This window comes from Euphorbia lathyris, chromosome 5 (genome assembly GCF_963576675.1).
Source record: "Euphorbia lathyris chromosome 5, ddEupLath1.1, whole genome shotgun sequence".
Lineage (NCBI taxonomy): Eukaryota > Viridiplantae > Streptophyta > Magnoliopsida > Malpighiales > Euphorbiaceae > Euphorbia > Euphorbia lathyris.
The window spans coordinates 73,221,531-73,230,520 of NC_088914.1; positions in this window are offsets into that span (position 1 = coordinate 73,221,531).

Sequence of the window (8,990 nt, forward strand, 5' to 3'; positions counted from 1 at the left end):
AACTCAGCAAACACAGCACTGAGCCCTTTCCAAAGGAAAGAACAATTGCCAATCCTCTCTTTAGGGCCCTAAAGATTTTGTCCTTTCGATACTTGCCACAAAGCAATCGAACCCAAAGAGAAGAAGGGTTCTGCCACATTCTCTAGAGGAGCTTCATCAACAAGACCTTATTGTTATCTTTAGCTTGTCTGATGCCAAGACCCCCTTTGCTTTTAGGCTGGCAGACCTCCTTCCAAGGGACTAGGTGAATCTTCCTACCCTCTCCAGCCTCACCCCAAAGAAAACGCCGGTTGATTTTATCAAGCTCATTGAGAACCGGCTCAGGCAACTTACATGCTTGCATGATATGATTGGGAGCTGCGCAGTTGACAGACTGAATTAAGGTTAGACGGCCAGCCAAAGAAAGAGAATTGGCCTTAAAGGAGGCTTTGGAAACTCTGTCACTATGAAGGGGAATCCCAAGATACTTTCCCAAGGATTGGGTAAGAGGGATACCCGAAAGATCGCTAAGCTTATTACAGAGGCTTCTATCCATGTTCTTAGAGCAAAGCATCCGGGACTTGTGGACATTGATCTTCTGGCCAGAAGCAATGCAAAAGCACTCCAGGATATTCATGACCACACCAATTTGCTCCTCATTCCCTTCCACAAAGATCATCACATCGTCAGCGAAGAACAAGTGGGAAATAGGAGGGCAAAATCTATTAATGGACACAGGATGGAGACTCCCCTTATTCACAGCTTCTTGAATTAGGTGAGCCAGCCTTTCCATTGCTATCACAAAAAGGAAAGGGCTCATAGGATCTCCTTGACGGATACCCCTAGAAGGAGAAAACTCATCAGACATATCTCCATTGATCAGAACCTGGAAAACAGGAGAAGACACGCAACCTTCAATCAAACTCCTCCAGTTCTCAGGAATACCAGCTTTACTTAAGCTATCCAAAATAAAGCTCCAGTTTAAATGATCATAAGCTTTCTCCAGATCAAGCTTGAGAGCCACGATCCCTTTCTTACCCTTCCTCATTTTCATGGAATGGACCATCTCCTGGGAAATTACCACATTGTCCATCATTTGCCTACCAGGAACAAAGCTACCTTGATTTTGGCTAATAATCTCAGGAAGGATCCGCCGGATCCTATTCGCCACAATCTTAGTGATAGCTTTGTATAAAACATTACATAGGCTGATCGGACTCATTTGTAAAAAGGAGGAGGGCTTTTCAACCTTAGGGATCAGAACCAGGAGGGTTTTATTCTCCAGGCTAATCTCGTTGGAACCGCGGAAGATTCCAAAGATAAAATTATAGACACATTCCTTCACCGAGTCCCAGTGTTTATGGTAGAAACTAGCAGGGATACCATCGATCCCTGGAGCTTTAGTAGCTCCAATACTGGTGAAGGCAAGATCAATTTCTTTCTGGTCGATAGGATGAAAGGCATCAACAATTACCTCCTCCTCCAGCCTAGGAAAGGTGACCCCAGAGTGGGCTTTGTCCAGATCCACAACTTCCTCTTTAAAGAGGTTTTTATAGAACTCAAGAGCAAGGCGACGAATATCTTCTTCCTCATAAATCCAGTCACCATTAGAATCTTTAATAGCATCGATCTGGTTCCTTTGCCTTCTAATAATAGTAGAAAGGTGGAAGAATCTGGTGTTCCGGTCACCATCCTTAATCCAAGCCTTCCTAGATTTCTGGAACCAAAGGAGCTCTTCCTATCTAAGGACCGCTTCCAGCTCGTTCTGGAGAGATCTAAGATGACAATTCATACTGTGGTCAAAACAGATCTCCAAACAGCGTTGAATGCCTTCCATCCTCCTTAAGAGTTTATTTTTCCTTCGGATAATATGGCCAAAGATGTTTTTATTCCATCCCACCACATTTCTTCTAAACTCCTCAGCAGCAAGGAGAACATTAGAATGGGGTTGCCAATTATCCTTAACAAAGTTCCTGAACTCAGGATGGGTGTCCCAAGCAACAAGGTACCTAAAAGGTCTATTCCCTTTGGGCTGATGACCTTTAACCAGCTTAACGAGGATAGGACTATGGTCTGAGTGGCGAAAAGGGAGGTTCAGCACGTTTACCTCAGGAAATCTATAGATCGCCGCTACATTCGCATACACTTTATCCAACCGAACAAACACGTTGTTCCTTTTCCAGGTGAACTTGTGGCCAGCCGCACCAAGGTCCGATAGCCCGCAAAGATCCATATTCTGCTTATGGTTAAGGCACCGGTTGATATAATGATTGCCCCCCCTTTCTGATCACTCATCCGGGCAATATCATTAAAGTCACCAGCGACCAACCAAGGATCCATCATATTCGTACTAATAGAGAACAAGATCTCCCAAAGCCTCTTCTGGTTAGTCAGGATCGGATCGGCATAGACAAAGGACACAAAGAAAGGTTTGTTGCTAGGATAACACACTTTGCTATGAATGAATTGGTTATCAATAGTAATAATATCAATACTTACACGACCTGGCTTCCAAAAAAGCCAGATCCCCCCTGCTCGACCAGTCGCCTCCGACCTGACACACTTCCAATTCTTAAACTTTTTAACCACCTCATCTGCTTTAGAACCACTAACCTTAGTTTCAAGAAGAGCAAAACAAGAAGGGTTAAATTTCTTAATAAGATCATTAACATGGATGCGGGTTGCCTTGCTAGCCGCACCTCTAACATTCCAAACAAAGAAGTCCATCAGAAGGAAGACAACTGATCACATGCACACACCCTAGAGCAGGTATTTATTCGGGGCTCCTGAGAGCCTAGAAGAGGTGCCAGCCGGCCCTCTTTTATCCCAAGAATCCAAAGAACCAATGTTCTTTTTAAGGTTAGCCTTAGGTTTCTTCAAAAGAGACTTATTAACTCCTATAGACTTCCCAATTAGGGGGTCTACAAGGGGATTCAGGACACTAACCTCATTAAGCTTTGCTTTCCCTGTCGAGCCAATGATCTGGGATTTCCCCTTGGCATAAGCTTTGGGATCGAAGAGAGGATTAATAGAGTCACCAAGGATGGTAGCTGGCTCAGCAGATTCCAGGCTTGGCATACTTAACTCCACGGGTTCAGCTGATAACTCTGAATCCTGACCATCCATAATAGACAGGGCTCCGAATCTAGATCCTGAACCGGAAGCTGAGTCCCTACCAACACCACTCTTAGTATCAAGAGGCCTAGCCTTGATCTCAGGAGCAATTTGGAGAGAGGTCATCTCCTTGCTGATGTCTGGAACTTGATTCCGAGAAGCATAAGCACGTGGCTTCCTTCGGGCTGACCTTTTGGCCAACATCCATGGCCCAAAATTCTTCTCCTCACCTTTGCTACCTTCATCTCTGCCTATGATAGGCACCACTTTCCTTCTTCTGGGGCAGCCATCATAGGAATGGCCAAACATACCGCATTCATAGCAGATATTATGAATACCTTCGTATTCAATATAAAAGACCTTATTCTGAATGGAAAATTTAGACAGAAGAGGCTTAGCAAGATCAATGTCAATACAAACCCTGGCAAACTTGCCTCTTTCTGCCCCCACAGTAGTCTTGTCAACGTGGTGAACTTTCCCAACCAGGCCACCAATCTTATTCAGAAATCTTTCATTATAGTATTCAATGGGTAGACCTGGGAATCTAACCCAAGTAAGGATCCTATTAACAGAGCAATCATGCAGATTAAAATTTGGTACCCAAGGCCTCAGCGCTAAAACATGATTGGATATGATATAAGGTCCACCATTAATCACTGAATTGTAATCTTCTGCCCTTGTAAATTTTATGACATAATAGTCATTCTCCAGATCCGTGATGGTAACCTTCCCTTTCTTTGCCCATTGGGCCTGGATCCTCTAGGCAAAGTAATTGAAGCTTATCCTTTTCCCAAGAACAGTGACAATTAAGGAGAGTTTCCATTTGGATCTAAGAACCCGCTTGTCTTCCGATGAAAGCCGGATAACAGAACACAAAGGGTCCTCTTGCTCACCATCCTCAATATCTGAGTCAAAAACATCTCCCTCAGAAACCTCCTCGATAATGTCATCCTCAATCATGGGTTCTTCCTCTACCACCCCCATTACCTTGTCTTTCCAGGATAAATTCCCCAGCCCTAATCCAGGGTTACCATGAATACCGGGATTAGACCTAGGAACTGAGATTTTTAGGCAAGCAGCCCCCTGGGCCAAAGCCCCGCTCAACGAGGGAGCCACAAAATCCCCAACATCCCTAAACTCCGTGCCATCCTTCGGGGCCTCGCCTTGGGCATCCACCTTTAGTGCCGGCAACCCCGCGTCGCTGCCTACACTCGTAGGAGCGCCAGGCGAAGGCCTACCGCCCTCCCCAGCTGGGGCGATAAAATCCGCACCGCAGGCCTAGGATCCCGCCCCCCGCTCATGCTCTCCCTCTCCTGCAACCGGCAGAGAAACGGAGCCAGCGCTCCCGCCTACACCATCAACCAGTCCCAGCGCCCTCGAAGCCGCGGCCGTAATCTGGCCACACTCCGAGCCACCAAACCCCGCCCCAGCAACGCCTTCCTCCGGAATAGAAACCCGTTCCCTCGACCTTTCACGGATACGGTCAGTACTGAACCGTCTAACCCGCGGAGAAATATCCGCCGATCTCCTAGCCTCCTCCGCCAATCTTCCATCCGGATCCAGATCCACGCCCAGCCCCTTCGCCGCCACACGAGCCGTCGCCTCCTTCGCAGCCCAGCCGCCCGCTCCTCCCATTGTCACCCTAGACCTAGCCTCCCGTTCCTTCGCCATGAAAAATCGCCAAAAGAATCGCCCGTTTGTTTTTAGGATTTAGGTCTTAAATTCTACTATTAGTTATAGTTAATTTAGTTATAACTAATAGAGAGAGAGAGAAAAAAAAATTGAGTTATAAAATTGATCCTGTGTTTTAGAGAGAGAAGAGAGATCTGAAAGAGAGGAGATAGATCTAAAAGAGAGAAATAGATCTAAAAGAGAGAAATAGATCTGAGAGAGAGAAGATAGATCTCAAAATTCTCCATCTTCATAAAAATTCTTCACCATGACAACAGATCTGAGAGAGAGAAGACAGATCTGAAAAAGAGAAGATAGATCTAAAAGAGAGAGAAAGATCTAAAAGAGAAGAGATAGATCTCAAAACTCTCAATCTTCATAAAAATTCTTCACCATGACAACAGATCTGAGAGAGAGAAGACAGATCTGAAAAAGAAAAGATAGATCTAAAAGAGAGGGAAAGATCTAAAAGAGAAGAGATAGATCTCAAAACTCTCAATCTTCATAAAAATTCTTCACCATGACAACAGATCTGAGAGAGAGAAGACAGATCTGAAAAAGAGAAGATAGATCTAAAAGAGAGAGAATTGGCTATGATTAAAGACTCACATTTAAACTTATAGTTACAACTGATAATTATAACAAAAATGTTTTAGTTATAAATAAAATTTATTATCACAAATTAATAATATTTTTTGTGACATTGTTTTTAGATTGTCACATAATTAAATTTCGTGACATCTTTAGATATATTGTCATGTATTTTAATTTTTTAGCTACAATTATTAATTGTAACAAAACTAGTTCGATTACAATAAATTTTTATTGTCACAACTAAAATAAATAAATTGTGACATTTCCTTTTAACCGTTACAAAATTAGTTTTTGTGACCATTATAAATTTGCTGTAACATATTTTATATTTATCGTTACAATTTTAATTATCACATAAAAAATTTAGTTACAACTAATAAATTATTGTTACAAAATCATTTATTTATTTGTGATAATTTCAAAAAATAGTCACAAAATTACTTTGTGTGATAATTAAAAATTTATTGTAACGAATAATAAATTTTTTGTTACAACAATTTTGGTGACAATCAAATTATTGTCACATATAATCAGATTTCTTGTAGTGTTTTTTAATAAAAAGTAGAGCAAAATTTAAAGAAACCCAACAAAAATAATGTTGAAACAACTGTTTCAAACGGTTACCGTTTTGATGTTTTTTTTTAATTACTTTTTATTTATTTGGATTATTTAGAGATTTATCCAACAATTTTTACTAATATTATATTTTTTGATACTAATATTATGTTTGGTTTACTAATCTAATTATAATTTAAAATTAATTTATAGTACTTTATCGATTTTTTATATATTAATAACAAAAAAAAGACACTATTCCATTAAAATAAATGATTTTTTTTTCTTTTTGAGAGGAATAGACGACTTGTTTTAAGTTTTGAAGGATTTATTTAAGAATTTAACTTTTTTTACTAAAAAAAATTGAATTCTGTAAAACTGAATATATTTCCTTTTTAAGAAAATTGCTTATATCCTCTCGTTAGATGAAAATTCTAAGATATACAATAAGTAAAATGTAAAAAATAAAATTTCATATAAGTACAGGTTAAAGCCCATATACGATCTACGAAGAGATAAAAACGACTACAAAAAGCAAACAAAACCATAAAAGGAATAAAAAAATACAAAATATATACTTCTTATAAATCTAAATCTGTAGAAAAAACATTTGCAATCCAAACTTTATCATTTAGGTCATTCCGAACATTCGGATCTGACTCATTTCTTTTGTTGCAACCACGTATATTTATTGATCCACGGACAAGATAAACAGTTTTTGCTCCTGCTAAATTCGTAAAAGGTATAAACAACAGAATAATAGAGAACAGATATGATTCATACGGATAAAGAGATCCTATAAAATATATAAATACGGACAAAAAGAAAATAATAATAACAAAAAACACAGGAACCTAACTCTTGTAGATGGAAGAAGGAAGATAAACTTTTTTCGTCATCCTAAAGTAGATTAACTAAATAAAAAAGCTTGTATATTTGATGGATTACAAGACTTTGACATTATGGGGGGAAAAGAAAAATTGAATATGTTTCTGCTTTTATAAAAGGGTGGAATTTATAAATAAATTTTTTTTTTGAATCAAAGAATAAATGAATTAATGAGCCAAATTTTGGCAAAATTGTAACAACGATACATGAATGAAACTCGGTAATGAATTAAAGAATAACGGACAAGTATTGAAACGAGAGGACCGAGCCATAGCATGAGCCATCCCATTAGCTTGTCTCCGAACCCATTTGACTGAGTAAGAGTCATTTGTTAAAAGCAGTGATCTGATGTGCATTATTTGGTCACCAAATTCGGAGTCATCGTCGGTTGAATTCATAAGGGCATCCACTACTTGTTTTGCGTCAACCTCAAAGACGACATCCCGTAACCCAACCTCCGCCAGCCATTTGATAGCTTGAATTAAAGCTTCTGCTTCGCACTCTTTAATTGGCGGACTGCTAAGCAATTTCGCACTGCGACACATTATAATATTCCCGTCCGAGTCGCGAACCACAGCTCCAACTCCCGCCTGTCTCCCCTCCATAAACGTTGCAGCGTCCGTGCAACACGAGACCTGGCCTGCTGCGGGCGGATGCCATTTTACGCATAACCCAGACGCAGACCTGCTCTCATCGCTGTCACCTTCCCTAATAGGAGCTTTAGTGAGTTTTATGGCGTTAGCTAAAGACCAGTAGTGCCGAACCGTGTTTGCTAAAGCAGAAATTTGGTCCGCAGACCTCACCTCATGATTCCAAAGTCGTGTGTTACGCGCCTGCCAGATGCTCCATAGGTGCATCAGAAAAACAGTTGATGTCTGATCTGAAATAGAGTTCAGAAGATTACTGATCCAAGAAGATAGACTATACGCATCAGCAGCGACAGAAGTAACACGATGAAGCAGCCCCGCCTTATTCCATACTCGAACAGCTTCAGAACACTCAATGAAAATATGCCAATCGTCCTCCCAAGGCCCGTTACATGAGACACAATTGTTACTGATCTGTATCCCTCGACGTTGAAGGTTTACCCGGGATGGTAGACAGTTTCTCATTAGTTGCCAAACAAAATGTCTGACTTTATACGGAACCTCTGCAAACCAGACTTTCTTCCATGCGCCTTGTACATGAAACCTCTCTCCATCTTCTAACGTGGACGCCAGACGGTATGCACTTTTTACCGTATATCTTCCCGATGGGTGAAAATGCCAAATTAACCGATCTGCTGCTTCTATATTTGCAACCCCTATTTTTTGTAGCTCTCTGATATCCTCTTCGATAAAGATCTCTTCTAATAACTCCACATCCCACTCCTTCGAGTTCAGGATAAAGAGGTCACAAACCTTCAGTTGCTCAAGCCCTTCTATCATTGGCGTCCGAATGAACCTGTAACCCTCCTCACAGAGCCATTTCTCCTTCCAGACATTAATTGATTTTCCATTTCCGACTTTCCACCGAATTCCTTCTCTAATGATCAATTGAGAACTCCAGATACTTCCCCATATAAAGCTTGGTGAATGCCCTAGTGAGGCTCCCATGAAATCCCCTCTTGGGTAATATTTTGCTTTGAAAACTTTGCTGACTAACGAAGATGGATTGGTGAACAAACGCCAACCCTGCTTTCCCAATATAGCAAGATTAAAGGCAGTGAAGTTACGGAAACTAAGACCTCCAAACAATTTAGGTGCACATAATTTGTCCCACGACATCCAGTTTAACCCCCTCTCTCCTGTCTTCTTATTTCCCCACCAAAATGAGTTCAACATCTTTTGTAGTTCATCCGCAGTAGAAATAGGAAGTAAAAACACACTCATAAAGTAAATAGGGATAGCCTGACCTGTAGCACGAATGAGTGTAGCCTTTCCTGCTTTTGATATTCCTTTCCCTCTCCAATGCTGAAGAAATTTCCATAGCTTGTCTCGGTAATGCGCAAAAATTGCACGCTTTGACCGCCCCACCAGTGATGGGAGTCCTAGATATCTGCATGTGTTTAGAGGGGTAGTAATGCCAAGTATACTAGAGATACCGACAGCTAGGTCTGCCGCCACATTTCTGCTGAACATAATCCCTGATCAATCGCTTGACCTGAAGCCCGTTCATATTTCCTCAACAGGTCTTTCATGGCTCTTGCT